Source organism: Oryctolagus cuniculus, chromosome 1 (assembly GCF_964237555.1).
Source record: "Oryctolagus cuniculus chromosome 1, mOryCun1.1, whole genome shotgun sequence".
NCBI classification, from domain to species: Eukaryota; Metazoa; Chordata; class Mammalia; order Lagomorpha; family Leporidae; genus Oryctolagus; species Oryctolagus cuniculus.
In genome coordinates, this window is record NC_091432.1 from 109,055,617 (window position 1) to 109,070,546 (window position 14,930).

Consider the following 14,930-nt stretch of genomic DNA (forward strand, 5'->3'; position numbering starts at 1 on the left):
ACCTTTACTATATGTCTTATTGGTTCTATTTTTTCGGAAAAACACATTTATCAGGCATGTGTAAGTGTCCAAAGATGCCTCTTACTCCACAGGTTTTAGAGAAAATGTCCAACTATTAATTCCCTAATATTCAGAAGTGACAACAGAGCTTAAAAAGAGCTTTATAACAACACTGTTACAGGCACCAAACTGACAGCAAGTCTCCCTGGCGGGTCATTCTTGCAATTTGCCTATACCCAGAGCAGCTGCAGCTTCTGCTTTTTGCCCAAGAAAGCTTTCTCTGTGTTCTGCCTCACTCCAGGGACAGCGTATTCTTGGCTCTTCCCCTGGTGAATGGGTTGTTTAGAGTCCCTTGGGCCACCCAAGAAAAGTAAGAAACGGGTGGTAGCTGTGGACACAACAGAACTAGTTCAGATGTAACCTGTGCCCACTGAAGATTCTTCCCAAAGATGGTTGTCAGAGTTGCTTAGGGAACCCTAGAGAAGTAAGTTTCAAGTAGCCTGGTGGTTGCCATAGGCAACATTGTCTTCCCTAAAAACAAGTGACAGGTGCTCTCTGCGTCTTTAACATATCAGGGATTATGGTATGGGGGTAGGGAGAAAAACTGACTATTCCTAATTCTGGATTTATTTTAAAGATGACTACCCAGTGCTCGCTTCAGCAGCACATATACTAAAATTGGAACGATACAGAGAAGATTAGCATGGCCCCTGCGCAAGGATGACACGCAAATTCGTGAAGCGTTCCATATTTTTGTATACGAATCTAACATGCTGTGTAAACTGTGTTTTTGTTACTGCACAGTTTATGCAGTGCTGCTTTGCCAAATAAAAGTTCAAAGCAAAAAAAAAAAAAAAAAAGATGACTACCCAATGAACTGGAAGCTGAACCTCCTTCCGGATTTTCTAGATTGGAAAATATTCCATTCTCCTGTTTTTGGGAAAAGACATCACTAGCCATCTAAGTGACAAATACAACAAATGAAACTTAGGCAAAGGTTTTCAGGCCTGGGGTGGAGAGCATCGTGTTGCAGAGGGTAAGCCATCATTTGGGACATCTGCCTCCCATATCAGAGTGCCTGGTTCCAGTCCCTGATGCTCTGCTTCCAGTGCAGCTTCCTGCTAACAATGCACCTGAGAGGCAGCAGAGGCTGCCTCAAGTGCTTGGGGCCCTGCATTATGGAGGGAGTTGGTTCCTGGCTTCCGGCTTCAGCCCGGCTTAGTCCCAGCTATTTGGGGAGTCAGTCAGTGGATGGGAGATCTCTTCTGTCTCCCTGTCTGTCCTTCTCTCTCTCTCTCTTATTCTTTTTTTTTTTTAACCAAAAGTGTGATTTATTTTTGGAGAAAAATAATTAAAAATGAAGCTTTTCCAATAAAGGGGAGAATGAGACCAAACCCTGGTTACGTGTTAATTGTCACATTCTGTGCAATATGGATGTGTTCAACATACATTCAATGATAGTATCAATAATGAATTTTGCAATTTAAAAAGCTCAAACCACTGCCAATGTTGCAAATTCAGAAATGTTGAAATAAATACCTACAAAATAAGTATATTTTGAAACCTGAAGTCTTACCAGTGTTTATAGATCAAACCATCACACACAAACAGTACAGCAAATAGACTGATGTTACTGCTAGTTTCCACTTAATTTCTTCATAATATGGCTGTCTGGTGTTGCAATAGTGAAAATACTTCATGCAACTACATGGGTGCCCCAGAGACTATGAGGAATCACTTAAAGCAGCCAAGATCACCGACACAGAAACCTAAATGTCAGTAGCGTTCATCTGTTTCAAAAAGAATGTTGTTTGTATATGGTCCAAAAAAACTGGAAGAAATAAAATACAAAGTAATATTTTCGTTAGGAAGAAAGGCATTGTAGTAAGTTTTCACATAAACATGAAGATACATCTACCAATACTCCAAATATTTCAAGTAGGAAATAAAAAAGGTTATATTCAACATCTGAATTACTCCCTCCTTTTTTTAATAAAAATATTTATTTATTTATTTATTTGAAAGTCAGAGTTACACAGAGAGAGGAGAGGGGTCTTCCACCAATGGTTCACTCCCAAATCAGCCGCAATGGCCAGAGCTGCGCCAGTCCAAAGCCAGAAGCTAGAAGCTTCTTCTGGGTCTCCCATGTGGGTGCAGGGGCCCAAGGACTTGGGCCATCTTCTACTGCTTTCTCAGGCCATAGCAAAGAGCTGCATCAAAAGTGGAACAGCCGGGTCTCAAACTGGCGTCCATATGGATGCTGGCACTTCAGGCCAGGGCGTTAACCCACTGTGCCACAGCACTAGCCCCTACTCCCTCCTTCTAACTTCCTATGCATTCTGGAAATCTACTTGAATGATTTAGCAAATTTTGTGTTTCAACTCAAATGCGTAACATTACATAACCTTTGAAGATAAAACGAATCTTAGAGAAGTTCACTATCTTTTTTTTTTTTTTTTTTTTTTGACAGGCAGAGTTAGACAGTGAGAGAGAGAGACAGAGAGAAAGGTCTTCCCTCCATTGGTTTACCCCTCAAAAGGCCACTGCGCCAATCCAAAGCCAGGAGCCAGGTGCTTCCTCCTGGTCTCCCACGTGGGTGCAGGGCTCAAGCACTTGGGCCATCCTCCATTGCCTTCCAGGGCCACAGGAGAGAGCTGGACTGGAAGAGGAGCAACCGGGACTAGAACCCGGGGTGCTAGTGCCACAGGCAGAGGATTAGCCAAGTGAGCCACGGTGCTGGCCCTGTAATACTCTATTTTAGCTGATAAGTGGATACAACACCTGTCTCTCTGTAACTCTAACTTTGAAGTAAATAAATAAATCTTTTTACTTTGAAGTATTTATTTGAAAGACAGAGTTACAGAGAGAGGAAAAGAGGACGAATTATTTCCTTAAAGGCAGAAACTCTTCTTGGCATCCCCAGAACCAAATGCAATGCCTGCTTTATGAGCACTCAATACACTGTCATTGTCACTGAATTAACCCCTATGAGGAGACGCTGGGCTGCTCTTCTAGATGATGCGGGAGGTACCAAAATAAATTAGACCCAATTCTGACCCTGGGGAGTTTATAATCCAGAGCGGGGAGCTCATGTGCAAGGTACTCCAAAGAGTTTGTGGAAAAAACAGAATTGAAAGATACATGTGTGGGCCAGCCCTGTGGCATAGCAGGTAAAGATGCCACCTGTGGCGCCAGCATCCCATATGGTCACTGGTTTGAGTCCCGGCTGCTCCACTTCCAATCCAGCTCTCTACTATGGCCTGGGAAGGCAGTAGAAGATGGCCAAAGTCCTTAGGCCCCTGCACCCACATGAGAGACCCAGAAGAAGCTCCTGACTCCTGGCTTTGGATGGGCCAGGCTTTGGTCATTGTGGCCATTTTGGGAGTGAGTGAACTGGCCAATGGAAGAGCTCTCTCTCTCTCTCTGCCTCTGCCTCTCTGTAACTCTGCCTTTCAAATAAATAAGTAAATCTAAAAAACAAACAAACAAACAAAATCTGGATGTGGAGAAGTTAAAAAAATATGTCAGTTTAAAAAAAAAAGATGAGTTGGGGAAGTTGGGGACCAGTGCTGTGGTGTAGCAGGCTAAGCCTACGCCTGTGGCGCTGGCATCCCATATGGGTGCCAAGTTGTTTCCTAGCTGCTCCTCTTCTGATCCAGCTCTCTGCTATGGCCTGGGAAAGCAGTGGAAGATGGCCCAAGTCCATGGGTCCCTGCACCCGTGTGGGAGACCTAAAGGAAGCTCCTGGCTCCTGGCTTCAGATCTACTCAGCTCCAGCTGTTGCAACCATTTTTAGAGAGTGAACCAACAGGTGGAACACCTCACTCCTTCTCTCCCTCTCTCTGTCTATAACTCTACCTCTCAAATAAATAAATCTTAAAAAAAAAAAGACTGATATTCTGGGAAATGAAAAGTTTACTTTGGTCCAAAAAACTTTGAAGTTCATGCAATTTTTTTTTATCCAGTTTGTGTGAACTTTCTGAAGAGCCCTTGTACTCCACCTCACAGTGGGTAAGAAAGGCCTGCCACAAAATCATGCTGGCTTCTCGCTCTCTCTCTCTCTCTCTTTTTTTTTTTTTTTTTTTTTTTTTTAAGATTTCTTTATTTACTTCAGAGGCAGAGTTACAGACAGAGAAGGGGAGAGACAGAGAGAGAGGTCTTCCATTTGCTGGTTCACTCCCCAAATAGCCGCAACAACAAAGCTGGGCAGATCTGAAGCCAGGAGTCAGGAGCTTCTCTCTGGTCTTCCACATGGGCACAGGGGTCCAAGTACTTGGGCCATCTCCCAGTGCTTCCCCAGGCCGTTAGCAGGGAGCTGGATCTGAAATGGAGCAGCCAGGACTTGAAGCATTGCTCATCTGGGATGCTGGCATAAGGGCGGAGGCTCAACCTACTACGCCACAGCACCAGCACCATGTTGGCTTATCTTACACAGAAAGTATCTAGGTGTTCAATTACTGGGGCACAACCAGAACTCAAGTGTAGAAGGGAGGTTCCTCTTCCACTAAAAGGAAGGACCTTATCTCTGCAAGACAGCTGACTAGATAAGAACAGAAATATACAGAATCAGACAAAAGGAGAGAGCCCAATGGCAGGGGGAGGGGAAGGGATATGCATTTCACAAGTATCAGTAAATCCCTTCTGAAGAGGGTGACTAGAAACTGGGTGCCTAGAGGGAATGTTGAGAAATTGCAGATGAAGAGAGGGAAGTTTGGTCCAAAAATAATAAGGATCCTAATACCAGAAATCAGGAGCCAGTGTTGTAGTGCAACGGGTTAAGCTGCCTCTTGCAATGCCAGCATCCCACACTGGAGCACAGGTTCCAGACCCGGCTGCTCCACTTTCATTCCACTTCCTGCTAATGTGCCTGTGAAGGTAGAAGACGGCCTGGGTACTTGGGCCCTGCCTCCAATGTTGGAGACCTGGATGCAGCTCCTGGCTCCTGACTTCAAGCCTGACCCAACAACTGGTGTGGCTATCTGGGTAGTGAACCAGTGGATGGAAGATCTCTTTGTCTCTCTCTGTCTCTCCCTCTCTATCACTCCGCCTTTCAAATAAATAAAATCTTAAAAAAAAAAAAATACCAGAAGTCATATCCTAGTGTAGATTAAATGGGATAAAAAATAGCAAGGTCATAGAGGAAGTAAAGCAGTAGAAATTGGAAGAAGAAACAGAGGAGACCAGCGGTCTTTATTTTATTTTATATATATATTTTTTTATTTTATTTGAGAAGCAGAGAGAGAGGAAGGAAGGGAGGAAGAAGAGAGGGAGAGAGAGATCCCATCTGCTAGTTCACTCCCCAAATGCCCAAAATAGGAGCAGAAGCTGGAAGCTGGGAGCCAGGAGTGCAATCTAGATCTCCTATGTGGTGGCAGGAAGCCGATTACTTGAGCCGTCACTATGCTTCCCAGGGTCCGTATGAGCGGCAAGCTGGCCTCAGCAGCCAGAGCGCTCTGGTATGGTATGTGGGCATCTTAACCACCGAGTTAAACTCCAGCTCCCATACCCGAAACTGTTAAACCATATTTGGCTGAGAATGCTTACATGATCCCAGTAAGAAAATAATTACAAAGATTAGGAGAACCTTATCGGAAACTCGCATTTAGTGTGCGGAAAGTTATCTCAGTGGCAAATTGTATGTCTTTCACATCAGAATGGGAGTTCATTCTCAATAAATCCCTAAAAATCATGCCTTGCACCAGGCTTATTTGTGTCAGGTGTTCCCCACATAATACTAAGGAATGGACACGTGTAGACACAATATAAGGTGTCCATAAAAGACACAGGCACCGTATTATGGAAGCCCAGAAGGAGAAAGTTTTCTTTTAGCTGGTGTGATTGGGGGAGTTTTGTGGGAATGGACAATTCAATTAAGCCTTGAAAGGTGGTCAAGATAGGGAGGTATTGGGGCGGGCGTTGTGGCATAGCAGGTAAAGCCACAACCTGCAACACCAGCATCCCCTTTGGGCTGCTCCACTTGGAACCAGCTCCTGCTGATGGCCTGGGAAACACAGCAGGAGATGGTCCAAACGTTTAGGTCTCTGTTCCACTTGCGAAACCTGTAAGAAGCTCCTGGCTCCTGCCTTTGACCTGACTGAGCCATGACCGTTGCAGCTATATGGGAAGTGAAGCAGTGGATGGACGATCTCTCTCTCCATCTCTCCCTCTGTCTCTGTAACTTTGGCTCTCACATAAATAAATAAATATTTTTAAAAAATAAAGGAAGAAGGGGCCGTTGCTGTGGCGTAGCAGGTAAAGCTGCCACCTGCAATGCCAGCATCCCATATGGGTGCCGGTTCAAGTCCCAGCTGATCCACTTCCAATCCATCTCTCTGCTGTGGCCTGGAAAGCAGTAGAAGATGGCCCAAGTTCTTGGACCCCTGCACCCACGTGGGAGACCCGGAAGAGGCTCCTGGCTCCTGGCTCCTGGCTTCGGATCTGCAAGCCAAGTGGAGAGTGAACCATTGGATGGAAGACCTCTCTCTCTCTCTCTCTCTCTCTCTCTCTCTCTCTCCTCTGCTTCTCTCTGTGTAACTCTTTCAAATAAATAAACAAATAAATCTTTTAAAAATAAATAAATCTTAGCCGGCGCCACAGCTCACTAGGCTAATCCTCCACCTTGCAGCGCCGGCACACCGGGTTCTAGTCCCGATCAGGGCACTGGATTCTGTCCCGGTTGCCCCTCTTCCAGGCCAGCTCTCTGCTGTGGCCAGGGAGTGCAGTGGAGGATGGCCCAAGTGCTTGGGCCCTGCACCCGCATGGGAGACCAGGAAAAGCACCTGGCTCCTGCCATCGGATCAGCACGGTGCGCTGGCCGCAGCGCGCCAGCAGCGATGGCCATTGGAGGGTGAACCAATGGCAAAGGAAGACCTTTCTCTCTGTCTCTCTCTCTCACTGTCCACTCTGCCTGTCAAAAAATAAAAAATAAAAACAAAAAAATAAATAAATCTTTTTTAAATAAATAATTTAAAAAGAAGAAAAGAAGTAGGGAGGCACAAGGCAGATGCAGACAAGCCATTTCTCAATAACAGTCACCTTTTGAGTTGTGTGTTTGAGTTGACTGCTGGCTTTGTTTCAGATGCATACTCCATACTGCATACAAATTCAGAAATGGTGCAACATAAAATGTATACAGTGGTTCTGGTATCAGTCTCCACTCCTCTTCCCTTCGAAACTGGTTATAGAGGCTGGGACTGCAGCGTGGAGGGTTAACCCACTGCTTGTAGTGCAGGCATCTCATATTGGCTCTGGTTCGAGTCCCGGCTGCTCCACTTCTCATCCAGCTTCCTGCTAATGTGCCTGGGAAAGCAGTGGAAGATGGCCCAGGTGTCTGGGTTCCTGATACCCATGTGGGAGTTCTGGAGAAGCTCCTGGCTCCTGGCTTCAGACTGGCCCAGCTCCAACCATCAAGGCCATTTGGGGAGTGAATCAGTGGATGGAGGATCTCTCTCTCTCTCTCTCTCTCTCTCTCTCTGTAACTCCACCTTTCAGGTAAAAATTATATAAGTAAATAAATAAAAAATCAAGGAAGAAAGGAAGGGAAAGGAAGAGAAAGAATGAAAAGAAGGAAGGAAGGAAGGAAGGTAGGAAGGAAGGAAGGAAGGAAGGAAGGAAGGAAGGAAGGAAGGAAGGAAGGAAGAAGGAAACTTGTTATAATCCTCCACCAGTGTGGCTAGGGGAGTAGTTTGATGCAGCTCCAGATGGCCTTCTGTGTGCCTGCTCTAGGCTTGTCTTCACCCTGTTTGGCTGGATATTTTCTTTGGCTCGGGACCTGAAGTTTCATGTTCACGCATTTGCTTAAAGTTCTGTCTGTTGAGCCCCTTCCCATTTCTATCATCACCTCATAACAAAAACCCTGCTCTGTTTTGTAGCTTTCTCAATGCACATGTGATCAGACATAAGGAAATAAAAAAACATGTATTAAGGGATTTGTTTATTTTCTCAGACTACTTTCTTTTGAGCTGTCTTAGGCTTACAGAAAAACTGAATGTAAATACAAAGTTCCTGGGGCCAGTGTCTGGAACAACAGTTACCGCTTGGATCACCCACATTCCTGTATCAAGTGCCTGGGTTCAAGTCTTGGCTCTGCTTGTGATTCCTGCTTCCTGCTAATGTGCACCCTGGGAGACAGCAGGTGATGACCCAAGTACTTCAGTCCCTGTCACTCATATGGGAGACCCAGATTGAGTTCTGGGCTCCTGGCTTCAGCCTGGTCCCATCTGGGCTGTTGTGGGCATTTGAGGAATGAAGATCTCTGTGTGTCCCTATCTGTCCATGTCTTGCTAAAATGAAAATAAACAAATTTAAAAGAACAATAGAAACATAGTGAAATTCTTTACAAACAAAAAAAAGAATACAAAGTTTCATACATCCCTCCCTTTCCTCCTGCTTTTCTTTATTATCAGCATGTTGCTTTGATGAGGGACATTTGTTACAACTGACAAGTCAGCACTGACACTGTATTTTGAACTACAATCCATTGTTTACATTAGGGTTCACTGTACTGTACATTTCTTGGGGTTTTGACAAGTGCGTAGTGTCAGGCAGCCACCATCGTAGTATCATGCAGCGGAGTTCCACTGCCCTGAAAACCCCCTGCTCTCCACCTATTCACCCTTTCTTTCCTCTTCACCACTCATCTTTTTACTGTCTCCACAGTTTCGACTTTTCTAGAATGTCATAGAGTTGGAATTCTACAGTATGCAGCCTTTTCACATTGCCTTCTTTCACTTTATAATTTAAGTTTCTTCCATGTCTTTTTTTTTTAATATTTAATTTTCTTATTTGAAAGGCAGAGTGACAGAAAGAGAAAAAGACAGATAAAAAATGATCTTTTATCCATTGATTCACTCTCTAAATGACCGTAATGGCTAAGGCTAGGCCAAGACGAAGTCAGGAGCCTGGAACTCCATCTGGGTCTCCCAAGTGGGTGGCAGGGAACTCCAATACTTGGGACATCATCCATTGCTTTCCCAGGTGCATTAGCAGGAAGCTGGATCTGATGCAGTTGGGACTTGATTCAGCCCTTTGATACATCGCAGGTGGCCGCTTAGCCTACTATGCCACAATGTCATGGCATCTTCCATGTTTAGTCATGCTCAAATAGTCCATTTGTTTCTTTTTAAAAATTAATTTATGGAGCTGGCATTTTGGCATATTGGATAAAGCCACTACCTATGACACCGGTATGGCATATGGACACCAGTTTGTGTCCAGGTTGCTCAAGTTCCAGGGGGTTGATCCAGCCCCCTGTTAATGGCCTGGGAAAAGTAGTGAAAGATGACCCAAATGTTTGGGCCCATGCCACCCACATGGGAGACCTAGATGAAGCTCCTGGCTCTTGGCTTCAGCCTGGTCCAGACCTGGCTATTTCAGAGACCCAGAGAATAGAAAATTCCTTCTGGGGCTGGTTCCGTGTGGCATGGCAGGTAAAACTGCCGCCTGCAGTGCCGGCATCACATATTGGCTCTGGTTCTAGTCCCGGCTGCTCCACTTCCGATACAACTCTCTGCTATGGCCTGGGAAAGCAGTAGAAGATGGCCCAAGTGCTTGGGCCCCTGCACCTGCGTACGAAACCCAGAAGAAGCTCCTGGCTCCTGGCTTTGGATTGGCTCAGCTCCAGCCATTGCAGCCATTTGGGGACTGAACCAGCAAATTGAAGACCTCTCTCTCTCTCTCTCTCTCTCTGCCTTTCATATAAATAAATAATTTTTTTTTTAATTTGAGCTGGAGAAAGAGAGACCAACAGAGTGCTAGTTCTCTCCCAAAATGCTCACAAGTGCCAGGCCTGGGCCGAGACTAGAATCAGGAACTCAGTACAAGTCTCCCATATGGGTAGCAGGAACCCAACTACTGGAGCCATTGCATTGTATCCTGGGGTGTGCATTAGCCAGGTATTGAACCAGGCACTCCGACGCAGGATGCAGACCTCTCAACCAGGGTTTTAATTGCTATGCCAAATGCCACCCCCTTTGCCTGATTTCCAAATGGATTGTTTGTTTTCATATTGTTGCGGGATTTTGTTCTGTTTTATAAAAAGAAAAAGAAAACAAGATTATATTGTGCATGTTTGTCTTGCTTTTCTCACATAACAGTATGCTGTGGAAATCCTTCCACATCAGCTGGAATAGATGTAAAACAGTCTTGGTTTTGGCTGCATAATCGTGTATGGAATGAATGGCCCACAAGCTATCAGCTTCTGCGCAAGGTTACTGCCCTTCATCTGGATTCTGCCATCACAAACAATGCTGCTGTGTATACCCCTGTGCTTATTGTCGCCACACACACTGGCTCTTTCATGTCTGTTGGGAAGGAGGACTCAGTGGGTGATGAGGAGTGCAAAGCCCTGGATTCAGCCTAAATTTGAAACCCATATCTTCACTCATTATCTGGATCACCTTCAGGTTGCTCAGTATTTCCCATAAAACAAGAATAATAGGGCTGGTTCTGTGGTGCAGTGGATTAATGCCCTGGCATGAAGCGCCACCATCCCATATGGGGGCTGGTTCGAGACCCGGCTGCTCCACTTCCAATCCAGCTCTCTGCTATGACCTGGGAAAGCAGTAGAGGATGGCCCAAGTCCTTGGGCCCCTGCACCCACGTGGGAGACCCGAAGGAAGCTCCTGGCTTTGTCAGCGCAGCTCTGTGTATTGCGCTGCAGCCAACTGGGGAATGAACAATCAGATGGAAGACCTCTCTCTCTCTCTGCCTCTCCATCTCTCTCTGTGTGACTCTGACTTTCAAATCAAATAAATAAATTAAAAAAAAAAAACTACCAAAACAGAATATTAAAAAAAAAAACAAGAATAATAATACTAACATCCCAGAGGGTTGTTGCAGGAATTAAATGACATATTATCGTGTATTGACCAGACCTTGTCATCCTTTACCATTATCAGATAGATTCCTAGCAATGAGATTGCTTGGTTGAAGGTTATATTCATTCTAAATTATTTGTTTTTTTTTTTTTTTAAAGATGTATTTACTTATTTGAATGTCAGAGATACAGAGAGAGAGAGAGATCTTCCATTCACATGGTTCACTCTCCACATGGCCACAACAGCCAGAGCTGGGCCAGGCTGAATCCAGAGTCAGGAGCTTCATATAGGTCTCTAATATGGGTGGCAGGGGCCCAAACACTTGAGTCATCTTCCTCCGCTTTTCCCAGGCCATCCACAGAGAGTTGAATCAGAAGTGGAGCAGCTGGGACACAAACTTATGCCCATATGGGATGCCAGTGTCACGGTGGTCACTTTACCTGCTGCACAACAATGTCAGCCCCTACATTCTCAATTCTAAGAAGTGTTTCTAGATTGTTTTCAAAAAATGTCAAATGACAACATTGTACAGGACTTCCAATTCTCTGATTGCTGAGATGAGCACCTCTACATGATCTTTTGTCATTTAAATGTTCTCTTCTGTGAATTGTCCAGTTATATCTCTTGTCCACTTTTCTATAGGTTGTCTTTTTGTTACTGCTTATAAAAGCTCTTTACGATTTATAAATGTCCCTTTTATTTATTTATTTATTTTAAAGATTAATTATTTACTTGAAAGTCAGAGTTACACAGAGAGAGAAGGAGAGGCAGAGAGAGAGAGAGAGAGAGAGAGAGAGAGAAAGAAAGAAAGAGGTCTTCCATCCACTGGTTCACTCCCCAATTGGCGGCAATGGCCGGAGCCACGCTGATCTGATGCCAGGAACCAGGAGCTTTTTCCAGGCCTCCCATGTGGGTGCAGGGGCCCATGGACTTGGACCATATTCTACTGCTTTCCCAGGCCATAGCAGAGAACTGGATCAGAAGTGGAGCAGCCGGGACTCGAACCAGGGCCCATATGGGATGCTGGCATTGCAGGTGGCAGCTTTACCTGCTACACCACAGCACTGGCCCCAATATGTCCTTTTTATTGCAAAATCTTTCCTCAGTATATTAAGTCTTTCAACTTTGCTTATGAAATCTTTTTCCAAACACAGAAAATATTTTTTTTTTTGGCATTTTTAAATCTGTTCTCTCATAGCTTCTGGGTCTCCTCTCTTGACTTAAAGATTACATAGCCCTTAGCTTATATATAAAGATGCCTAAATTATCTTTCATAATTTTTATTTTTGTTGCTTACTTTTAAGTTTTTAATTGTCTGAAATAAAATTTTTGCATATGGTTTAAGTCAATGATCAAACTTGGGGCTGGCTTTGTGGCGTAATGGTTTAAGCCATCTCCTGCAATGCCAGCATCCCATATGGGAGCTGGTTCAAGCCATAGCTGCTTCATTTCCAATTCAGCTCCCCACTAATATGCCTGGGAAAGCAGTAGAAGATGGCCCAAGTCCCTGGGCCTCTGCCACCCACATGGGAGACCCAGAAGAAAGAAGCTCCTGGCTCCTGGTTTCAGCCTGGCTCAGCCCTGGCCATTGTGGCCATTTGAGGAGTGAACCAGTGGATGGAAGACCCCCCCCCCAACTCTGCCTTTCAAATAAATAAATAAAATCATTAAAAATAAATAAATAAGATGTACACAGAACACTAAACACATACCAAGGGAACAGTTAACTTGAATACAAGGTCAAAAATCAGCAACAAATTCTACAGTCCAGTGCTGATAACAGATACAAGCTTCAAGGACAAATTCCTTTCAAAGGCTTATTCCAGGTTCATGAAGTGCATACATATGCCACAGCGAATTTATACTTCAGGTCAGCTCATGCAGCAAATGCTATGTGTCTGCTGGCAGCCTGTTCAGAAGCCCTTTGTGGTAGGTGATGGAGGGAGAAGGGCACCTGCTCACTGATCCACATCTGGGGAAGGTGGGCAAGGAGGCCAGCACCGATCCACAAGGGGTACTGGCACCCAGGGGGTGCAGTGACCTTGATCTTCACGGTGCTGGGCGCCAGGGCAGTGATCTCCTTCTGCATCCTGTGGGCAACGCCGGAGTCCGTGCTGATGCCCGCAGACAGCACAGTGTTGGCGGGGCAGGTTCTTTCGGATGTCGATGTCGCACTTGATGGAGTTGAAAGTGGTCTCAGGGATGCCCTAGAACTCCAGGCCCAGGGAGGAGGGCTGGGACAGCGCCTCGGGACAGTGGAATGACTCGCTGCCCGTGGTGATCGCTTGGCGGGCAAGCAGCTGGTAGCTCTTTCCCAGAAAGGAGGAAGTCTCAATGATGGCCATCCTCTCTCCCATGTCCCGGGCCACTAGCATAACTCCCCCTTGGTGTCGCGCACGCCGTGGTGGTGGCGAAGCTGCAGCAGCACAGGTGCAGGTTAGCCAGGTCCAGATGCAGGATGGCGTGGAGGTGGGGTGGTGGTGGTGGTTGCCCTCTAGGTGAGCACCGTGTGGACAACTGCGTAGCCAGAGTGCATGAGAATGCCGGTGGTGTGGCCAGAGGCACCGGGACAGCCACGTACATGGCTGGTGTTTTAAAGGCCTGGAACACGACCTGGGTCATCTTCTCTATGTTGGCTTCCGGGTTCAGGGCGGCCACGGGCAGCAGAATCGGTGTGCTACCGGCTAAGGCTGCGGCGGAGGCCGGAGGATCCGCCGACGGCGGGAGCGGAGCTGGATGAGGGAGTGAGAGGAAGCGAGAGAGGAGCCAGCGGAGCGCGCCCTACCGCCCGCCCGAGGAGCCGGAGCCGCCAGCGCCCACAGCCCTGTCCTCCCCGCGCCCACAGCCCTGTCCTCGTCCGCCGGCAGCGGCCACCAGCCCAGCCAAAGCAGCGCCATCCCCACGCGCACCGTGCGCATCAGCGACGCCGCGCAGCTACCTCGTCGGGCGGGACACTCCTTTCCACCGCGAATCATTTATGTTGCAAAGTTTCTGTTGGATCGTCGCAATTCTCCAATGGCTCAGACCCCGCCATGCTTATCTGCCCAATGTTCCAGGAGTCACTAGCCCTGGCACCTTAATAGAAGACTCCAAAATAGTAGTAAACAATTTGAACAATTTAAACAGTCATGACCGGAAGCATGCAGTTGGGGATGCTGCTCAGTTTGAAATGGACATGACTCTCCAGCAAGGGTTAGAAGAAAAGCAGCGGCACGGAGGCCTGCGTGTACCTGACTGGACCTTTAGGATCCACAGTGGACAGACAAAAGAGGCAGCCCCAGCAGTCCCCCTTGCAGTTCGCACCTCCCCCTTCCTGCAGGTGCCAAATAATGGGATGATGAGCTGCATCTCACCATTTCTCCGCCTCTTCCTCTTACCCCTCCCACTTAGATTAGATTGAAGGCCCTGGGAGTATTTCTGTAGAAACAAGCAGTTCGTAGTAGAAACGTTTGATGGCCGGCGCTGCGGCTCACTAGGCTAATCCTCCACCTGCGGCGCTGGCACCCCGGGTTCTAGTCCCGGTTGGGGCGCCGGATTCTGTCCCGGTTGCTCCTCTTCCAGTCCAGCTCTCTGCTCTGGCCAGGGAGTGCAGTGGAGGATGGCCCAAGTGCTTGGGCCCTGCACCTGCATGGGAGACCAGGAGGAAGCACCTGGCACCTGGCTTCGGATCGGCGGCGGCCATTTAGGGAGTGAACCAACAGAAGGAAGACCTTTCTCTCTGTCTCTCTCTGTCTCTCTCTCTCACTAACTCTGCCTGTCAAAAAAAAAAAAAAAAAAAATTAGACCCAGCTTGCTTGGTCATTTTTCTATTGAGAACCACCCATCCCCTCTCAGATCTCCCCCAAACCAAATCTCAGTCCCCCAACAAATTCCTGCTGGGGCTTCCCGCGAAGGTGGGTTCTGCATTGTTCATGTCCTTTAACCTCCTCTCTGCTCCCTGGCTCTGGATCCCGCCTGTGCTTCAGTGCTGCGAGATTGTGGGTTTGGGTCTGTAAAACCACCAGGGAAAATGAGCTGTTCTCCCTTTTACCTTAGGCTGCTCTGGTAGCATTACCCCGTGAGACCTCCCCTTTCCCTCTTTTCTCTGGGAGGAGTGCCTTCTTGTCTTGGTCT

At 46.7% G+C, this 14,930-nt stretch overlaps 1 non-coding gene and 1 pseudogene across 1 annotated transcript; both read left to right on the forward strand.

Moving 5' to 3' along the window:
* Positions 1–648: 648 nt before the first annotated feature.
* Positions 649–755, forward strand: LOC138847727 (U6 spliceosomal RNA). The gene has a single exon (XR_011385675.1). It is a non-coding gene; the product is annotated as a U6 spliceosomal RNA (small nuclear RNA).
* An 11,998-nt stretch (positions 756–12,753) lies between these two features.
* On the forward strand, positions 12,754–14,217 carry LOC138846114 (uncharacterized; annotated as a pseudogene).
* The last annotated feature ends 713 nt before the right edge of the window (positions 14,218–14,930 follow it).